Source organism: Pan troglodytes, chromosome 21 (genome assembly GCF_028858775.2).
Source record: "Pan troglodytes isolate AG18354 chromosome 21, NHGRI_mPanTro3-v2.0_pri, whole genome shotgun sequence".
In the NCBI taxonomy this organism is placed as follows: domain Eukaryota; kingdom Metazoa; phylum Chordata; class Mammalia; order Primates; family Hominidae; genus Pan; species Pan troglodytes.
In genome coordinates, this window is record NC_072419.2 from 43600147 (window position 1) to 43618026 (window position 17880).

General features: G+C 46.0%; 1 protein-coding gene across 10 annotated transcripts in view; it reads left to right on the forward strand.

The window, feature by feature from the left end:
• The window catches only part of SRC (SRC proto-oncogene, non-receptor tyrosine kinase), a 77184-nt gene that overhangs the window by 34039 nt on the left and 25265 nt on the right, over positions 1-17880 (forward strand). For all 10 annotated transcript variants that reach the window (XM_054674765.2, XM_054674763.2, XM_016937897.4 and 7 more), the window contains one exon: positions 3101-3174. The gene's annotated coding sequence lies outside the window, so the exon portion shown is untranslated. The remainder of the gene's footprint in view (positions 1-3100; positions 3175-17880) is intronic.

Below are 17880 nucleotides of genomic sequence, written 5' to 3' on the forward strand. Positions count from 1 at the left end.
GCAGTGGTGTAATCATAGCTCACTGCAGCCTCAAACTCCTGGGTGCAAGCAATCCTCCCACCTTGGCTTCCTGAGTAGCTGGAACTCTTGGGCACCACCATGACCGGTTACATTTTTTTTCTATTTTTTTTTTTTTTGTAGAGATGGGGGTCTCACTTTGTTGCCCAGGCTGGTCTCAAACTCTTGGCCTCAAGCGATCCTCCCATCTTGGCCTCCTGAGTCACTGGGATTACAGGTGCAAGCCACTGCTCCTGGCCGCACAGTGATTCTCATGGAAGCCTTCCACTCAGCCACGTGGTGGTTAGCCCTCAGCAGGCTGGGCCCCAAGGTTATGTCTCCTCTTCCAGTTTCTCCTCAGCTCAGTGCTTTGGGGCCTGGTGCCCCAAGAATCTTATCCTCAGTGCCATTGCCCCCAGCCCACACCCTTATTCCAGGGCAGGCCTTGGCCTTGCTGTGTGACCAAGGCCTGGCAGCCCCCTTCTCTGAGCCTTAGCCTCCTCAGCTGCCAAGGAGAAGGGCCCACAAAAGCTCCTGGGGGTTGGGGCTGTGACCCCCTGGCCTTGTGAGCTGCCCTACCCACCCCGTTATGGGGCTGCCTGGTGACAGACTCTGGGATGGTTCCTGGGGTGGGGTGGGGGTGTCTGCGAAGCCTCCTAACCCCTCCAACTCACCAGTCCCTAGATGCTGTCTCCTTCTCAGTGACCTCACTCCAGGGTGTGGGGGCTCGGAGGAGGGAGAGATGGTGGGAAGTGGGTATAGGGAAGAGAGAGCCACCCTGGTGTGCCAGTCTTTCCCCCATTTTGCCGCTGAGGAAACTGAGGCTGCAGGACTGAAATTGACATAGCTCCCTCACCTTTCTCTAAGCGGTCCCAGCTGCAGGCCCTGTCAAAGCCATCCCACCTGCCTGGATCACACTCCCCACCCTCTCTTCACAAACCACCTAGCCTTTGGGCCTCAGCTGAGATACCCCCTCCTCTGGGAAGGCCACCATGGTTTAGGTGTCTCCTCTTGCCCCTCTGGCCCTTTGGAGCTGGAGATGACGGTCCCTGACAAGACACTGTGGGAAGGGCCACTGTTCTCTGACCGCCGGCTCCCAGGGGCCTGAGAAAAGCTTCCTGGCCCTGCTGTCAGTTTTGCAGGCCTTCGTGACTTGCATGGAACATATCCCTCTCGGGGTCTTCCCTGGGCCCCCTCGTGCCTAGGCCAAGGGCCAGCAGTGACCCAGTTATACCGGAACACACTCTGGCCAGACCTCGCTCTGAACAAGGCCCTGCCCACCTGGCATCCTGGTCCGCCTGCGCCTCTGCACCCAGGCTCCCTCCTGGGCCGCCCTTGCTGTGCTCCTCACAGGGGAGGTGGGGTAGGATGGGCTCTGGTGTCCCTCGGATCTGGCTGGTATCCTGGCTGTCTGCCTTCTGGCTGGGGCAGCCTCCTGGAGCCCCTGTGGCCTTGTATGTAAAATGAGTGTGGCCACAGCTTGCTACAGGGCTGCTGGGAACATTGGAGGGGAGCGTGAACCCCAGGCGGGAGGATGTGAGGGGGAGAAGTGTGGGTTTCTGCACCCCCATCAGCACACCCCATTCCACCCCCGCCTGGACCAGAGCAGCTGGTGACATTGGGTTTTGCCAAGAGGAGCCCAGGCTCCTTCCTTGGGCGGTTCCCAGGGGCTCTGGGTGGCCGTCCCGGTTAGGGAGACATGCAGAGGGTTAGGGATTGTCACTCGGCTGCTAAGAGTTGGGATCTCAGGCACACCATTTAACCTGTCTGTGCTTCAGTTTCCTCATCTGTGCGATGAGGTGATGAGCGTGGTGCATGGCAGGTGCCTGACAAGTCCTTCGGCTCTCCCATCAGGGAGAGGATGGCTGCTAATGGGCCAAGTCCCTGCCCACCGCCTTCCCCCTCCATCCCCGCACAGGCCTGATACTACACCCACCACTGCTCTTCCCTGCCCCGCCTCCCACCTCTCCCCTGCCATTGGGGTACTGTTATCAGGAGGCATTCCAGGACTGGCTGAGAACAGCTTCCACCCTGGGCCCTTCTGAGAGGATGCGATCACTGATAGATGCCCTGCCGGGGCCTCCTTTGAGGAATGGGCTCTGGGGTACGAGACGGTGGAACCCAGATAGTCTGGGTTTGCCTCCCGGTGCTGTGTCTTATGAGCTGTGTGACATCAGGCAAGCAGCCCCGCCTCTCTGTGCTTCAGTTTCCTCATCTGCAAATCAGAGCCCACCACAGAGGGTTGGGGTGGTTCACTGAGCTCGTAAGCATGGTGCCCGCCACCCAGGAGCACCGTGATGGTGACGCCGTAGCTGTTGTTATCCTCTGAGGACCAACCGTCCCTCCTCCTTGTGGGGCCCCTGGTTTATTTGGCCTCTGTGTCCACCCCGTGATGAGGGCATGGCAGGAGGACCCCTCTGGACTTTCTCTTCTCCAGGTCTAGGGGACAAGGAGAGGGTGGACCTGAGAGAGGCTATGTTCAGAAATTGGGAACCTGCTGTGTGATCTTGGATGGCCCCTCTCCCTTTCTGAGCCTCCATTTCCTGGCCTGCTCTATGAGCACGTGGACCTGGCCCCTCGTTATCCTTGTCACGATACTTTCAGTAGTTCCTCCCTCGGCCAGCCCAGCCACATGGCTTTTGACTGTTTTTCCCACTACGGCATCTGGGGCGCAGTAGGCGCTCAGCTAAATCTTGTTGGAGAAGCCCAGGAGTGCACCACTGAGTGGCTGTCCAGGGCTTTCCCACTCCCGGCCTCTTGCTTGTGTAGCCCCCTTTGCCAAGAACGTGGCCCCCATTCATCTCTACTTGTGGAAATCCTTGTCCTCGAAGGCCTTCGCAAATGCTGCCTCCCCCAGGAAGCCTTTCCCAGTTTCTCCCAGCCAGAGGAGATGCTGGTCCTTGGAACACTTGCTCTGAGGCTCTCTGGTGGTCCCTGTTACAGTGCACTGCCGTGTCCATAGTAACAGATGAATGGCAAACAGGGACTGTGCACTTGCTAGGAGCCAGGCACAGGGGGAGGCCCTGAGCTTGTGCTGTCTTATTTCATCTTCCACACCAACCTCACAAGGTGGATATTAATCCTATTGTCCCTCCCTTTACAGAACAGAGAACAGAAGCTCAGAGAAGTGAAGCAACTTGCCCAGCTATGAGAGACAGAGCCAGGATTTGAAACCAGGTAAGCCTGTGTTTTTTCTTAAAAAGGAAAGAAAAGACATCAACACACACACACACACACACACACACACACACACACACACACACACACGACAGGGAAAAGTAAGCCTCTCTCACACCCAGTTCTCCTTGCCAGAGGCAACCACTTGAAAAAATTTCTGGTGTATCCTTCCAGGGAGATCCAAGCATATATAAGCATGTATATTAACAATTTTTTTAGCATAATGTGAATTTCAATAATGATGGGAATGCCAGGTGTTGATATTTTTAGCTTCTGCACTTGACTCAATATTATACATTTGCAAAGAATTTTTTTTTTTTCTTAGACAGGGTCTTACTCTGTTGCCCAGGCTGTAGTGCAGTGTCACAATCATGCTCACCGTAGCTTCGAAATCCTGGGCTCAAACGATCCTCCCACCTCAGTGTCCCAAGGAGCTAGGACTGCAGGCACACGCACCACACCCAGCCAGTTACTTATTTTTTTGTAGAGACAGAGTCTCACTATGTTGCCTAGGCTGGTCTCGAATGCCTGGGCTCAAGCAATCCTCCTGTCTTGGCCTCCCAAAGTACTGGGATTATAGGTATGAGCCGTCATCCCTGGCCAGAAATTTTTTTTTTTTTTAGACAAATGATAGCACACACTCTACCCTGTCCACAATTGACTTTTTTCTCTTGACAGTGTACCTCAGAGATCATTTATTTGTGCTGCACTTTTCTTGTTCATGGTTGCGTAGTATTCCACTGCATGTATGGTGGTCACACTTTATTTAATTAAGGACAGATATTTTGGTTGTTTCCAGGCTTTTGCTTGTTCTAGACAATTCCACAAATGAATATCCTCAATCATATGCCTTGTGTTCGTGTGTTCTTTTAGGATCAATTCCACCTTGCAGGGCCGGTGGGTGTATAATTGTGATAGGTATTGCCAAATTGTCTTTCAGAGAGATTGTGCTGGTGTCACCACACCCTCTGTTCTCCTCACTCTCACCAGCATAGGGTGTTATCACATTTGGGGATAAATTGCATAAGTGCAATTTGCCAATCTGATAGGTGAACAGTGGCCCCCAGTGTAGTTTATTTGAAAAATGTGTATCACAGCTTTACTGAGATAAAATTCCCATACCATACAATTTCTCTATTTAAAGTATACAATTCAGTGGTTTTTAGTAGAGTCACGGAATTGTACAATCGTCACCACAGTCAAATTTAGAACATTTTCATTACTCCAGAAAGAAACTTCACCCATTACAGTCACTCCCCACTTCCCCCTAAACTTCCCTTCCCTAGGCCTAGGCAGCAACTAATCTAGTTTCTGTTTCTATAGATTTGCCTATTCTGGACATTTAATAGAAATGGAATCATTCAAGTGTGCTCTTTTGTGGCTGGCTTCTTTCACTTAGCATAATGTTTTCAAGATTCACTCATATTGTAGCATGGATCAATATTTCATTTTTTTTTCTTGCCAAATAATATTCTATCATATGGATATACCATATTTTATTTATCCATTCATCAGTTGATGGACATTTGGGCTTTCTGGCTATTATGGGTAATGCTGTTCTGGACATTCATGCACAAGTTTTTGTATAGACATATGTTTTTCATTTCTTTCGAGTGTGTACCTAGGAGTAGAATTGCTAGATCATATGGTAATTCCGTGTTTAACTTTTTGAGGAACTGCCAGACTGTTTTGCAAAGCAGCTGCACCATTTTACATTCCCATCAGCAATGTCTGAGGGTTCCAATTTCTCCACATCCTTGCCAACATTTGTCTTTTAGATTCTAGCCATCCATCCTAGTGTCTGTGAAGTGGCATCTCATTGTGGTTTTGATTTTTTTTTTTTTTTTGAGACAGGGTCTCACTCTGTTGCCAAGGCTAACTGCAACCTCAAACTCTTGGGCTCTAACAATCCTCTCATCTCAGCCTCCCGAGCAGCTGGGACCAAAAGTGTGTGCCACCACGCCTGGCTAATTTTTTTTTTTTTTTTAATTTGTGGAGATGGGGGGTCTCACCGTGTTGCCCAGGCTGGTCTCGAACTCCTGGGCTCAAGTGATCCTCACACCTCAGCCTCCCAAAGTGCTGGGATTACAGGCATGTGCCACGGTACTCGGCTGTTTTGATTTGTATTTCCCTAATTACTAGTGACATTAAGCATCTTTTCATGTGCTTATTGGCAATTTGTATATCTTCTTTGGAGGAATGTCTATTCAAGTTCTTTGCCTATTTTTATTATTAATGTAATCTATTTTTTTTCTTAGAGACAGGGTCTCACTATGTTGCCCAGGCTAGTCTAAAAGTCCTGGCCTCAAGTGATCACCCTGCCTCAGCCTCCCAAGTACCTAGGACTATAAGTGCATGCCACCGTGCCTGACTTAATTTTTTTTTTTTTTATTTTGTAGAGATAGGATCTTACTCTGCCACCCAGGCTGGAGTGCAATGCTGTGATCATAGCTGACTGTAACCTCAAATTCCTGGGCTCAAGCAATCCTCCCATCTCAGCCTCCTGAGTAGCTGGACCACAGGCATGCAACACCACGCCTGGCTAATTTTAAAAAAAATTTTAGTAGGGGTCTCACTCTGTTTCCCAGGCCGGTCTCAAGCTCCTGGCCTCAAGAGATCCTCTGTCTTGGCTTCCAAAGCACTGGGATTACATGCATGAGCCACTGTAAGAGATTTTTATATATTGTAGATACAAGTCCCTTGTCAGATATATGATTTGCAAATATTTTCTCCTATTCTGTGGGTTGTGCTTTTATTTTCTTGATGTTGTTCTTTGGAAAACAGAAGTTTTTAATTGTGATGAAGTGCAGTTTATTTTTCCTTTTGTTGCTTGTGCTCTAGGTGTTGTATTTAAGAAATCATAATCTGGCCAGGTGCGGTGGCTCACACCTGTAATCCCAGCACTTTGGGAGGCCGAGGCGGGTGGATCACCTGAGGTCAGGAGTTAGAGACCAGCCTGGCCAACATGGTGAAACCCCGTCTCTACTAAAAATACAAAAATTAGCCAGGCGCATTGGCGGGCACCTGTGATCCCAGCTACTCAGGAGGATGAGGCAGGACAATCACCTGAATCCGGGAGGCGGAGGTTGCAGTGAGCTGAGATTGCACCATTTTACTCCAGCCTGGGCAACAGAGTGAGACTCCGTCTCAAAACAAACAGACAAATAAACAAACAAACACAAATAAACCAACCAAACAAACAAAAAAAGAAATCATAATCCAAGGTCATAACATTTACGCCTATATTTTCTTATGAGAGTTTTTTATTTTTACCTCTTTCATTTAGGTTTGTGATCCAATTTGAGTTGATTTTTATGCAGGATTTGAGGAAGGTGTCCAGCTTCTTCTCCCTTGAATTGTCTTGGCACCCTTGTATAAAATCAATTGACTGTCAATGTGATTGTTTCCTTTTGGACTCTGAATTCCCCTCCATTGGTTTATAAGTCTACACTTATACCAGTACCATGCTGTTACTGTTGTTTTACAGTTTTGAAATTGAAAAGTGTGAGTCCTCAAACTTTGTTTTTCTTAAAGACTGTTTGGCTATTCTGGGTCCCATGACTTTCCATATGAATTTTAAGATCAGTTTGTCAATTTTGGCAAAGAAACTAGCTGGGACTTTGATAGGGAGCAGACCAATTGGGGAGTGTTGCCATCTTAATAATATTTAGGCTCCTGAGCCATGAACACGGGATGTCTTTCCATTTCTTTCAAAATTTTTTTGTAGTTTTCGGAGTGTAAGTTTTATACTTTCATTAATCTTATTCCTAAGTATTCTTTTGATGCTATCATAAATTTCCTTCTTAATTTTATTTTTGGATTCTTCATTGCCAACCTATAGAAATACAATGTATTTTTGTATATTGATTTTGTACTTTACAGCCTTGCTGAACTCATTTATTAGTTCTACTGATTTTTTGGTGGAATTCTTAGGATTTTCTATATATAAGATCATATTATCTGCAAAAAAAGAGAGTTTTCCTTCTTCCTTTCTAATCTGGATGCCTTATGTTTCATTTTCGTTCCTAATTGTCCGGGCTAGAAGCTCCAGTACAATCTTGAATAGAAGTGGTGAGGGTAGATATTCTTTTCATTTCTGATCTTAGGGGGATGGCACGCAGTCTTTTACCGTTAAGTAGGATGTTAGCTCTGGGGTTTTCTTTTTCTTTTTTCTTTTCTTTCTTTTCTTTTTTTCTTTTTTAAGATGGGAGTCTCACTCTGTCACCCAGGCTGGAGTGCAGTGGTGTGATCTTGGCTCACTGAAACCTTTGCCTCCTGGGTTCAAGCGATTCTCCTGCCTCGGCCTCCTGAGTAGCTGGAATTACTGGCATCTGCCACCACACCCAGCTAATTTTTGTATTTTTAGTAGAGATGAGATTTTACCATGTTGGCCACACTGGTCTCTAACTCCTGGCCTCAGGTGATCCACCCGGCTCGGCCTCCCAGAGTGCTGGGATTGCAGGCGTGAGCCACCACACCCGGCCTAGCCGTGAGGTTTTCATTGCTGCTTTTTATCTGGGTGAGGAGGTTCCCTTCTATCGTTTTTGTCATGAAGGAGTGTTGAATTTTGTCAAATGCTTTTTTCTACATGTATTAGAATTATTACATGGTTCTTGACCTTTATTATATTGGTATAGTGTATCACATTAATCGATTTTCAGAAGTTAAACCAACTTTGGCTGGGCTTGGTACCTCACGCCTGTAATCCCAGCACTTTGGGAGACCAAGGCGGGAGGATTGCCTGAGGTCAGGAGTTCGAAACCAGCCTGGCCAACATGGCGAAACCTTGTTTCTACTAAAAATACAAAAATTAGCCGGCTGTGCTGGCAGGCACCTGTAATCCCAGCTACTTGGGAGGCTGAGGAACAAGAATCGCTTGAACCCAGGAGGTGGAGGTTGCAGTGAGCCGAGATCGTGCCACTGCACTCCAGCCTGGGTGACAGAGAAAGACTCCGTCTCAAAAAAAAAGTTAAACCGACTTTATATTCCTGACATCGGTCTTACTTGGTCATGGCATCTAATTCTTTTCATATGTTGCTGGATCCAGTTTTCTAGTATTTTGTAGAAGATTTATATATATGTAATATATATATTCATTTTCATAAAAGTTATTGGTCTGTAATTTTCTTTTCTTGTGATGTCTTCGTGTGGTTATGGTATCGGGGTAATACCGGCTTCAGAAAATGAGTTGGGAAGTGTTTCCTAGAGAAGAACTGGTATAATTTCTTCTTTAAGTATTTAGTAGAATTCACCAGTCCAGCTATCTGGGCCTGGGCTGCTTCTGTGAGAAGATTTAAAATTAATAATTCCATCTCTTTACTTGCTTTAGATTTATTTGAATTTTCTATTTCTTCTTCTTCTTCTTCTTTTATTTTTTTTTTTTTTGAGACGGAGTTTCACTCTTGTTGCCCACGCTGGAGTGCAATGGCGCCATCTCCGCCCACCTCAACCTCCGCCTCCTGGGTTCAAGCAATTCTCCTGCTTCAGCCTCCTGAATAGCTGGGATTACAGGCATGTGCCACCACGCCTGGCTAATTTTTTATTTTTAGTAGAGGCAGGGTTTCACCATATACGTGTGGGCCAGGCTGGTCTTGAACTCCTGAACTCAGGTGATCTGCCCGCCTTGGCCTCCCAAAGTGCTGGGATTACAGGCGTAAGCCACCGTGCCCAGCCTATTTCTTCTTATTTTTGATAATTTGTGTTTTTTTCCTAGGAATTTCATCTAAGTTACCTAGTTTGTTGACATAGAATTATTCATAGTAGTCTCTTATAATCTTTGTTTCTTTAAGGTTAGTAATAATGTCTTCCCTTTCATTCCTGAGTTTAGTAATTTGAGTCTTCTCTTTTTTTCCTGTTCAATCTAGCTAAAGGTTTGTCAATCTTGTTGATCTTTTCAAAGAATCACCTCTTGGTTTTGTTGATTTTCTCTATTGCTTTTTATTTTTTATTTCATTAATTTCTGCTCTAATCTTTATTCTTTCCTTCCTTGTATAGCTTTAGGTTCAGTTTGCTCTTCTTTTCCCAGTGTCTTAAGGTAGAAGTTTAGGTTATTGATTTGAAATCTTTCTTATTTTTATTTATTTTTATTTATTTATTTTGAGACGGAGTTTCACTCTTGTTGCCCAGGCTAGAGTGCAATGGTGTGATCTCGGCTCACTGCAACCTCCACCTCCCAGGTTCAAGCAATTCTCTTGCCTCAGCCTCCCAAGCAGCTGGGATTGCAGGCACCTGCCACCATGCCTGGCTGATTTTTGTATTTTTAGTAGAGATGGGGCTTCACCATGTTGGCCAGGCTGGTTGAACTCCTGACCTCCAATCCGCCCCCCTTGGTCTCCCAAAGTGCTAGGATTACAAGCGTGAGCCACTACACCCGGCCTATTTCTATTTTTTGAGAGAGGGTCTCACTCTGTTGCCCAGGCTGGAGTGTAAGTGGCACAATCATGGCTCATTGCAGCTCTGAACTCCGGGGCTTGAGCAGTCCTCCTGCCTCAGCTTCCCGAGTAGCTGGGACTACCGGCAGGTGCCACCATGCCTGACGATTTTTCGTGTGTGTGTGTGTTTTTTAGAGATGGGGGTTTCACCATGTCGCTTAGGCTAGTCTTGAACTCCTGAGCTCAAGCAATCCACCTGTCTCAGCCTCCCAAAGTGCTAGGATTACAGGCGTGAGCCACCACATCTAGACGGTTTCTTTTTTTTAAATATAGGATTTTCCAGCTAGAAATTTCCCTTTAAGTTCTCTTTTACCACATCCATATATTTGGATATGTTGTGTCTTCATTTTCTTTCATCTCAAAGTATTTTCTAAGCTTTTTAGTGATTTATTCTTTGACTCACTGGTAATTGAGGAGCGTGTTGTTTAGTTTTCACATATTTTAATTTTCCAAATTTCTTTCTGTTATTGATTTCTTCATTCTATTGTGGTTGGAAACATACTTTGTATGATTTCACTCCTTTTAAATTTATTGAGGCTTGTTTTATGGTGTAGCATATGGTCTATCCCAGAGAATGTTCCATGTGCACTTGAGAAGAACGTGTATCTGCTGTTGTTGGGTGGCTGGTATGGTTTGAATTTGCATTTATCTTATGAGTGAGGTTGAGCATCTTGTCATATGTTTGCAAGCCATTTGTTTGCTTTTTCTGTAAACTATATGTTGTCATTTTTCTTATTTTATGGGAGCTTATTATATACATGCTAAGAAAAAAAAACACCCTTACCTATCATATGAGTTGCAATTATTTTTCTTTGTCCTTTGAACTTGTTTATGATGTCTATTGAGCCATATCAGATTTTTATGTAGATTGATTTATCATTTAAAAAATGGTTTCTAGGTCTTATGTCATGTTTAGGAATGCTTTCCCCATTCAGAGATATGAAAATTCATTATCTTTTCCCCTTTATGCATATATATACACATATATACACATATACACATATACACATATATACACACATATACATACACATATATACACACATATACACATATAAATACATATACACACGTATATACATATATAAATACATATACACATATGTACATATATACACACATACACATATGTACATATATACACATACACACACATGTACATATATACACATATACACATATGTACATATATACATATATACACATATATACACGCATACACATGTACACATATATGCACGCACATACATATGTATACATATATGTACATATGCACACACACATGTACACGTGTACACACGCACACATACATACGTACATATGTACACATGCACACATACATGTACATACGTGCACATGTACACACACATTACATATGTACACATACACACACATTACATATGCACACGCACACACATACACACATATATGTACATATATGTACATATGTACACATACACACATATGTACATATGTACACACACATGTATGTACATATGTACACATATACACATATATGTACATTATACATATATGTACATATACACATATATACACATATATGCATATATATACACACACATACATATATATATTTTTTGTGGATATGAGGTTTCACCATGTTGTTCAGGCTGGTCTCAAACTCCTGGACTCAAACAACCCTCCTGCCTTGGCCTCCCAAAGTGTTGGGATTACAGGCGTAAGCCACCACGCCCAGCTCTTCCCCTTTTTAGAGCTTTATTGTTTGAGTATTTTGTGGTTTAAATCTGATTGATTTGTAATTTATTGGCATATATAGTGAGATTGAGATCCAGCTTTGTTTTCTGATAGCAGATTGTTGGTCCTAGCTCCATCTTAAAAATCATCCACCTTTTTCTCACTGGTATAAACTGCCATCTTCATTATATAGTAAATTCCCATATGTTTCAGGACAACTTTTGGACTCTATTCTGTTCCCCTGATGTACTGATGTGCCAATAGCACACAGTTTTAATTACTGTGTCTTTATAGTAAGGTTTACTGTCTGGTTGGGCTGTTTCTCCCTCATTACTCTTCTTTTTAGGAGTTCTCTGGCTACTCTTAGTCATATGTTTTTACTTACAAATTTAGAAATTGACTTGCCTAGTTAAAAAAAACTTGGGTTTTTTTTTAATTGGGATCACATTGAACTTTTAGATTGATTTATGAATAATTTTTCTTTTTTTTTTAGATAGAGTCTTGCTCTGTTGCCCAGGCTGGAGTGCAGTGGCATTATCTCAGCTCACTGCAACCTCCGCCTCTCGGGTTCAAGCGATTCTTCTGCCTCAGCCTCCCGAGTAGCTAGGACTACAGGTGCCTGCCACCACACACTGCTAATTTTTGTATTTATAGTAGAGACGGGGTTTCACCATACTGGCCAGGCTGGTCTTGAACTCCTGACCTCATGATCTGCCCACCTCGGCCTCCCAAAGTGCTGGGATTACAGGTGTGAGCCACTGCCCCTGGCCGATATTTTAATAATGCTAAGCTTTCTTTCATTTTATTTTCTAATTGCAATTGGTATATATACACATAATTGATTTGGGAATGTTAACTTAATTCCCTGCCACTTTACTTAATTTGCTTTTGGTTTAATAGTTTTGCAGTAGATTCTCTTGGATTTCCCAGACTTATACCTATACCAACTACTATAATAATACTCTTTTTTTTTTTTTTTTTTGAGACAGAGTCTTGCTCTGTTGCCCAGGCTGGAGTACAGTAGCGCAATCTTGGCTCACTGCAACCTCCACCTCCCAGGTTCAAGTGACTCTCATGTCTCAGCCTCCAGAGTAGCTGGGATTACAGGCATGCACCACCACACCTGGCTTATTTTTGTACTTTTAGTACAGATGGGGTTTCGCCATGTTGTCCAGGCTGATCTTGAACTCCTGACCTCAGGTGATCCACCCGCCTCTGCCTCCCAAAATGTTGGGATTACAGGTGTGAGCCACCACAACTGGCCAATAATAATACTCTTACCTTCTCTTTTCTGATTCCATTTATTCTTCAATTTCTTTTTCTATTCTTTTTTTTTTTTTTTGAGACAGAGTCTCACTTTGTCACCCAGGCTGGAGTGTAGTGCCATGATCTCCACTCACTGCAACCTCTGCCTCCTGGGTTCAAGTGATTCTCCTGCCTCAGCCTCTCGAGTAGCTGGGATTACAGGTGCCTGCCACCATGCCTGACTAATTTTTGTATTTTTAGTAGAGACGAGGTTTCACCATGTTGGCCAGGCTGATCTCGAACTCCTGACCTCAGGTGATCCACCTGCCTTGGCTTCCCAAAGTGCTGGGATTACAGGCATGAGCCACTGCACCTGGCCTCTTTCCTTTTCTTTCTTTCTTTTTTTTTTTTTTTGAGACAGAGTCTCACTCTGTTGCTCAGGCTGGAGTGCAGTGCTGTGATAATGGCTCACTGCAGCCTCAACCTTCCAGACTCAAGTGATTCTCTCACTTCAGCCTCCTGCGTAGCTGGGTCTACAGGTGCACACCATCATGCCTGGCTAATTTCTTTTGTGTATTTTTGGTAGAAATGGGGTTTCACCATGTTGCCCAGGCTAGTCTGAAACTCCTCAGGCTCACATGATCCTCCTGCCTCTGCCTCACAAGGTATTGGGATTACATGCATGAGCCAACACACCTGGCCAAATTTTTGTGTTTTTTTTTAGAGATGGTGTTTTACCATGTTGCCCTGGAAAGTATGAAACTCAAGGGCTCCAGCAATCTGTCTGCCTCAGCCTCCCAAAGTGCTGGGATTACAGGTGTGAGCCACCACACCCAACCCTCTTTTTCTAAGCTAATTGTATTGGCAAGTATCTTAGAGTGGGGTTAACTGGTGGACATGTATCTTAGTTCATTCAGGCTGCTGTAACAAAATACCATAGACTGGGCAGCTTAAACCATGAACATTTATTTCTCACAGCTCTGAAGGCTGGAGAGTCCAATATCAAGGTGGCAGCAGATTCAGTGTCTGATGAGGACTCTCTTCCTGGTTTGCAAACGGCCACCTTCTTAATGTGTCCTCACTTGGCAGAGAGAGACAGGGCTCTGGTTTCCTCCTCTTCTCATAAGGGCACTAATCCCGTCATAAGGACTCCATCCTTATGACTTATGTAAACCTAATCACCTCCCAAGGCCCACCTCCAAACACCACCACACTGGGGATTAGGGCTTCAACATGTGAATCTGGGGTGGGGGATGCACATTCAGTCCATAGTGATATCCTTGTCTTTTCTGGGTTCTTTCCCTGTAAAGGGGCTTTTGTAGGCCTTGGCTCCTAATCAACTCCACCAGACAACACCCCTCAGGACCATGCACAGGGCATGGCACATATAGTAGGCATTTTGGAGGCTTTTGCCTAACTGTCAAAGTGACTGCAAAAGAGGGCAAGTGTCTGAACAAGGTCTTGCACAGAAATCATAATAGCCAATTAGATATTGAGCACTTTCTATGTGCCGAGCACTTTCTATGTGCCAGGCACTTTACAAATATGACATCACGCTTCCTCACAATGAACCCCACATTATGTAGGAATAATCACACCAATTCCCATTTCCCAAGGCTGCATGGTTAGGAAGTTGCAAGCTGGCATCTGAACCTGGCATTCTGGCCCTGGGCCACCTGTATATATATATACATATTTTGGAGATGGAGTTTTGCTCTTGTTGCCCAGGCTGGAGTGCAATGGCACGATGTCTGCTCACTGTAACCTCCACCACCCTGGTTCAAGTGATTCTCCTACCTCAGCCTATCAAGTAGTTGGGATTACAGGCATGCGCCACCATGCCCAGCTAATTTTGTATTTCTAGTAGAGATGGGGTTTCACCATGCTGGCCAGGCTGGTCTCTAAGTCCTGACCTCAGGTGATCCACCTGCCTCGGCCTCCCAAAGTGCTGGAATTACGGGCATGAGCCATTGTGCCCAGCCCCACCTGTAGTTTTTGACTGCTCTGTGATGCTTCTGCTTCCCTGGAGGGTCTAAGATGTGGGCAATGAGGTCATAGGTTGCCCTCTGACCCCTGTGTTGCTTTGGACCATGGGGTCATTGGCACAGTGGGCGGGGTACCAGAGGTAGGTTCTGACACTGCTCTCCTGAACCGTGAGCACCCCAGCTCTGCTGCACTCACTTGCTGTGTGGCCTTGGACAAGGTTTTAGTTTCTCTGAACCTTGATCCCATCTGTAAAGTGGGTGCAGTTACAGTCCCTGCGTCACTGTGCTGTTGGGTCAATTAAGAACCAACTGTGTGTAAAGCACCCAGCCTTGTGCTTGGCATTCAAGGCCCTGCCACTGCCTCCTCTTATTCCCTGGAATGATAATAACAACAGTAAACAACATTGTGTGCTGTTTATCATGCACTTATTCTTTTCCTGCCACAAGGACTCTCACTCGTACTTTTCAGTTGTTAGGTTTCTATCCCCATTTTAAAGGGGAGGAAACTCACAGGCAAAGTGACTTGCACAAGAAAATGTAGCTACTAAGAAGTGCAGCCAGGACTCGAACCCAGGTTTGACTGGAGTCCTCACTCTCAGCTCCTAAGCTCCTGGCCTACTCTCCACCCTTAGAAGAGGTGAGATGATGTTCTTCAGAGTCAGGAAGGAAGGGGCTGGTGTGTGGTGGCTGCACAGCAGTGTGGTCTGAGCATCTGTGAGCCAGGAGGTGAGAGAGAGTGTGTGGCACCCTGTGGTTGGGTAGATCATTGTGGGAGCATGGGACACGCCATGGGAGACGGCAGCACCACCAGCTGCAGGGCCGTGTGGACCCAGGTGATGGCTTTAGGCCTCATCCGCAGGGTTATGATGGGAAGCTCTTGAATGTTTTTTAAAAATTGTCACTTTAGAAAATCATGACAAAGTCATTTCTAAATGTCAACTGATACAGGGTGTAAAGTGAAAAAGGGATTTTCCTCTCCCCATCCCACACTTTTGAGATGAAACATTGTGATGAATTTGGAATCCTTCCAGAGCTTTCTTTTTTTAAAGTTTTTTTAATTTTTAATTTTTATGGGTACATAGTAGGTGTATATATTTATGGGGTACATGAGATATCTTGACACAGGCATACATTGTGTAATAATCACATCAGGGTAAGTGGGGTATCCGTCACCTCAAGCAGTTATCATTCCTTTGTGTTACAAACAATCCAATTCTATTCTTTTAGTTTTTAAAAAATTATTATTATTATTTTATTTTATTTTTTTTGAGACATGGTCTCACTGTGTTGCTCAGGCAGAGCACATGTGTGTGTGTGCAATTTCCTTTCTTTCTTCTCTTTTTTTTTTTTTTTTTTTGAGACAGGGTCTCGTTCTGTCATCCAGGCTGGAGTGCAGTGGCGCGATGATAGCTCACTGCAGCCTCAAACTCCAGGGCTCAAGTGATCCCCCCACCTCAGCCTTCCAAGTAGCTGGGACTACAGGCTAATTTTTAATCTTCTGTAGAGATAGAGTCTCACTATGTTGCCCAGGCTCAATCTCCTTTACAGAGATAATAGCAGCTCATGTTTGCTACAGGCCCAGCACCACATTAAGCCCACTACCTGCATTATCATGTTTGATTGCTCACAACCCTATTATGTGGGTAGCATCGTCCCCATTTTCCAGAGGAGGAAACTGAGGCCCTAATATGCCCAGAGGAGATTCTACCCTGCCGCTGCCTTCCTTTCACTGAAACAGTGTGTTGGGGTCTCTTATCAGGCCACTCTCAGCTCTCATTCTTTGTAATGGCTGCACTGCTGTCCACTTGAGGACTGGAGCCCCTTTATTTAACCAGCCCCTCTCTGAGGAACACGTAGGTTGTTAACGGCTTTCTGTGGAGAGTTTTAAGCGGATGAGGCCCAGTCGTCTGTGAGGTTTACAGAGCCGCCTCTGGCTGCAGGGGGAGGGTGGACTGGAGGGGCCCACACTGCTGTGTCCAGGCCTAGGATCACAGGGCCCTGGCCTGAAGGACTGGAGATAGACAGGGTGGAGGGGAGGAATGAGCTTGAGGAAGATTCAGGAACTACCCCGGGGCTCCCCAAGGGCAGAGCCCCACACAGGGCTTGGCACATGGCAGGTGCTCTGCCAATACCTGGAGAATGACTGGGGTGGGATGTGCAGGGGTGTCGCTGAGTCAGTGATGGGGATGGGGGTGGGGGGGAGATGCAGGCTTAGCGGGAGGTACTAGGCCACTTGGGGACCTGCTGAGCTCAAGGCACTGGGAACGCCGAGGGAAAAGTTCTTATAGCAGCAACTCAGCACCTCTCGAGGGAGCGAGCCATAGTGCAGGCCCCTGTCTGCTGAGGAGTCCAGAGCCCACGGTGAGGAGTGGCTTCCTGAAGGAAAGGGGCCACCTTTCCCTGGGAACCTCAGGCAGCCCCATTGTGGGGCCCCCACTGCTTCCCCTTGACCCCCGCAAGGGTCTATCTCTACCTTGGAGGCTGCAAGTGGCGGAAGAGATGAGGGGGGTTGGCCCCTCTCCAAGGAGCAACTCATGGTGACTCGGCAGTTGGGCACCAGAACCAGGAAGTGCAAGGATAGAGCTTTGTGCCAGGGAGGAGGGTGGTCTCTCGTGAGGTCCCACGGCATGGAAGCAGCCCTCCGAGACTAACTCCCACCCTCACTGAGTCATCGAGTGAAGAGCCGTGTAGCTTTCGAGACCAGCCCGGCCGACATGGTGGAACCCTGTGTCTACTAAAAATACCAGAATTAGCCGGGAGTGGTGGCACTCACCTGTAATCCCAGCTACTCAGGAGGCTGAGGCAGTAGAATTGCTTGAACCTGGGAGGCGAAGGGTGCAGTGAGCCGAGATCACACCATTGCACTCCAGCCTGGGCGACAGAGGAGACTCTGTCTCAAAAAAAAAAAATAATAATAATAATAATAATTAGCCAGGGGTGGTATTCGGTGACTGTAATCCCAGCTACTTGGGAGGCTGAGGCAGGAGAACCGCTGGAACCCGGGAGGCGGAGGTTGCAGTGAGCCGAGATCGCACCACTGCACTCCAGCCTGGGCAATAGAGTGAGACTCCATCTCAAAAAAAAAAAAAAAAAAGGAAAAGAAAAAGAACGAGAGAGCTTGGAGTGGCCTGAGAAGATGCTCTGAACACACTAACACATAAAGTGAAAAGAGGGAGGCGGCAGTGTAGAATCTCCTCTGGGTATCTCAGGGCCTCAGTTTCCTCATCTGGAAAGTGGGGGCCACAGTGCTACCCGCATGACCCTCAGTGGGCCATTCTTGCTCAAGGACGTTCTGCTCGGAGCTTTCTCAGGCTTTCTCTGGGAGTGGG